This window comes from Mandrillus leucophaeus, unplaced genomic scaffold, assembly GCF_000951045.1.
Source record: "Mandrillus leucophaeus isolate KB7577 unplaced genomic scaffold, Mleu.le_1.0 Scaffold457, whole genome shotgun sequence".
NCBI classification, from domain to species: Eukaryota; Metazoa; Chordata; class Mammalia; order Primates; family Cercopithecidae; genus Mandrillus; species Mandrillus leucophaeus.
The window spans coordinates 418,124-422,312 of NW_012104887.1; positions in this window are offsets into that span (position 1 = coordinate 418,124).

Here is a 4,189-nt window from a genome sequence, read left to right on the forward strand (position 1 = left end):
GCCGCCTTTCTTTCCCATCAGAAAGGGATCCCTTCTGGACAGGACCAAAGTGAGTAGCTGGTTTGCCCTACCTGTCCTGCCAGGCCTGGGTGTCTGGGGACACCGGAAGGCCCCTCCCTCACCCCGCAGTAGCCATTCCACGGTGGAGAATCTCGCCTATAGATCAATGCCCACGCACTTGGCCGACGGGAAATCACGAATTGGCACCACCTAATTTATGGTACATTGTTATAGAAGCTCCAACTAAGACAGAGAAGGAGTCCCATGGATGGTGTGTTCAGAATGCTCTGTGAGAATTTTTGCAGGAGGCCTCAGGTTGTGTCTTTAGAGAAGTGGCCTGGCGGGCTTGCCTGGGCCCACTGGACAGGGTGTTCCTGATGTGGTGAATCAGCACCATGACATCAGCTGCCTGAAGCAGAGCAAAAAGTTTAAAATGTCTTTTGTTCCCCAGCTCAAAGAATACTTGCCTGGCTGCCCTTTGGACTTCTCCAGTTATAACCTTCCTTCCTGCCACAGGCTGGTTGCCAAGACCATGACTGTTTGTCCCCTTGCTACTCACACACAGAACCTGCTCCAGTCTCTGAGAGGACACATAGCCCTGTCCTACCTCTACTCCAAAACCAGAGGACTGCCCAGGTGCCTTCAAGTCTGTCCCCATTGTGCTTCCTCCAATGTTCTTGGGGGTAATTCTTTTTCTCTTCTTCTCAGTTTGTTAGTGAGAATTGGGGGTGATTCTATGAAAAATATTCCAGTATAAATCAACTTTTCTAACATCAGCTTCTACTATATCCAGTGGCTAAACTTACCCCAAAAGATTTGGACAGTTTACTGGGACTTGAAAATAAATAAATAACCCTTAAAGAGAAATACACTCATGAACATTAAGACACTACTTCAACCGATCTGTACAGCAGCCGTGGAATTATGATTTGACCCACTTTACAAATGAGGAAACAGAAATTCAAGAAGGATCAATCACTTGCACAAAGTTAGTAAATACAGCGCTGAGGCTAGAGCCTAGGTAACTCTGATTCTTAGCCCAGGGGTCTTCTCATTCTAACAGGCTGCCTTCTCTCATACTGTTCTTTCTGACCACAAAGATTGAACAGAGACTTCTGCTTCTGGCCAAGTAATAGGGACCAGATTTGTCCTCCACCTTAAACAACTAAGAAACTGGAAAAGGTATTTTAAACTGTAGCTTCAACATTGGATATAGTGCAGTACAGTACAGTGATCCCTGAGAGAGAGAAAATAAAAGAGATGAGTCCTGTGACTGTTCCAGTTTCCTGCCTGAGATTGTCAAGTGCAGAGCAGGGAGGGAGGACCCAGGCAGAGCCTGGTAGTAAGTTTGAAGAAGTCAGGGTGGGTAGACATCACAGGACAGACTAGAGAATAGATTGCTGCACAGACAGAATGCCTTGGATAGCTGTCTTCAATCTTCAGCTAAGTACTCATTAGTACATGTATTTGAGGAAATTATGCAAAGCAGGGAAAATAACTTCCCAAAAGGAATAATCTCTGTAGCTCACACAGAGCTTGCAACACTTGGTGTTTCCATCAGCTAGAGTGAAAATCCCTTTTAGTAAAGGGAGCATTGGTTAGAACAGGAGTCCCCAATCCCCAGCACTGGTCCATGGCCTGTTAGGAACAGGACCGCACAGCAGGAGGTGAGCAGCCAGCCAGAAAGCATTACTGCCTGAGTTCTACCTCCTGTCAGATCAGCACTGGCATTAGATTAGCATTGGAGCACAAATCCTATTGTGAACTGTACATGCCAGGGGTCTAGGCTGCACGCTCCTTAGGAGACTCTAACTAGTGCCTGATGATCTGAGGTGGAACAGTTTCCTACTGAAACCACCCAACTCCCAACCCCTACCATCCCACCCCCACCTTGTCTGTGGAAAAATTGGCTTTCATGCAACCAGTCCCTGGTGCCAAAACTGTGGGAGATCACTGGCTTAGAACCTTCAAAAGAGTGTTGCCCCCAGTGTAAACTATGGACTTTGTGTGATAATGACACGTCAATGTAAGTTCATCAACTGTAACAAATGTACCATTCTGGGGAGAGATGTTGATAGTCTAGGAGGCTATGCATGTGTGGAGGCAACGGGTATATGGGAAATTTTTGTACTCACCACTCAATTTTGCTGTGAATCTGAAACTACTCTAAAAAATAAGGTCTATTTTCTTAAAAGTCATATTGCCTCCATAGTGGGAAAAAAATAGCCGTTGACTAATAGCTGTGCTTATCCTGCCTAAAAAAATTTAAAAGCCAGCTTGAAAAGATGCAAATTGTTTTTAAATAACTTTATTGTATATTAAAACAAAGCTAAAAGAATTTTAACATAAAATGCAGAGAAACGGAAAACTATATTCCATGATGAGAAGGAAAAAAATATCATCTACTTAAACTGACTTAGAAAGGACACATCAGGTGAGAACTAAAAAACAATAGAAAGGACACAGATGACAGAATCTGTAGACAAGGACATTGAAACAAATATAACTATATTCCTTGTATTAAAGAAGCTAGGCCAGGTGTGGCGGCTCATGCTTGTAATCCCAGCACTTTGCAAGGCCAAGGTGGGTGCGTCACCTGAGGTCAAGAGTTCAAGACCAGCCTGGCCAATGTGGTGAAACCCCGTCTCTACGAAAAATATGAAAATTGCCGGGCACGGTGGCTCAAGCCTGTAATCCCAGCACTTTGGGAGGCCGAGACAGGCGGATCACGAGGTCAGGAGATCGAGACCATCCTGGCTAACACGGTGAAACCCTGTCTCCACTAAAAAATACAAAAAAAACTAGCCGGGCAAGGTGGCGGGCACCTGTAGTCCCAGCTACTCGGGAGGCTGAGGCAGGAGAATGGCATGAACCCGGGAGGCAGAGCTTGCAGTGAGCTGAGATCTGGCCACTGCACTCCAGCCTGGGCAACACAGCGAGACTCCGTCTCAAAAAAAAAAAAAAAAGAAAAATATGAAAATTAGCTGGGCATGGAGGCACATGCCTGTAATCAAAGCTACTCAGGAGGCTGAGGCACAGGAATCACTTGAGTCAATATCTCACCACTGCACTTCAGCCTGGGCAACAGAGCAAGACTCTGTCTCAAAAAATAGAATAAAATAAAATAGATAGAGGAAAATATGAAATGATGAGGAGTTACATAGAAGACCTTAAAAAAAGACATACATTAAATTTAGATGAAAAATAAAGTCTGAGATGAAAATACACTGGATAGGATTTACAGCAGATTAGATGATGCTAAAGAAAGATTAATCAATTCCAAGACATGGAAATAGAAACAAAGAGAGAAAAAAAAGATACAACAAAAATGAACAGACCCTTAGTCAGCTGTGGTAAAAATTCAAAGCAGCTAATACAAATGTAACTGGAGTCTTTGAAGAAGAGGATAGAGAGAAAGAATAGAATGTATATTATACATATTTGATATATATGCCATATGTAATATATTGTATATGCCATATACAAGACATATATGTCATTATTATTCAAATTTGATCAGAACTATAAACATGCAGATGCAAGAAACTAAAGTAAAACAATATGTAAAACATAAAACTATACAAGGTCTTATCATAACCAAACTGCTTAAAACCAGTGATAAATAGAAAATCTCAAAAGCAGCCAGTGAAAAAAGACATATTATGTACAGAGGAACAAAAATAAGAATTACGGTAGACTTCTTGTTGTTAACAATGTAAGCCAGAAGACAGTGGAATATCACTTTTCAAACACTTTTTAAAAACAAAAACTGTCAACTAGAATCCTACATCCAGTGAAAATATCTTCCAGAAATGAAGGTGAGTTCTTATGCCCATTAAGATGAAGTAATCCACTATACTCTATCCCTCTTACTGATTGAAACTGGGAACTCTCAGGCCAGGCACAGTGGCTCACACCTGTAATCCCAGCACTATGGGAGGCCAAAGCAGGTGGATCCCTTGAGATCAGTAGTTCAACACCAGCCTGGGCAACATGGAGAAACCCTGTCTCTACAAAAAATACAAAAGTCAGCCAGGCGTGGTGGCACACACCTGTAGTCCCAGCTGCTTGGGAGGCTGAGGTGGGAGCTTGAGCCCAGGAGGCACAGATTGCAGTCAGCCAAGATCGTGTCACTGAACTCCAGCTTGGGTAAGAGAGCAAGACTCTGTCTCAAAATTTAAAAAAAAAA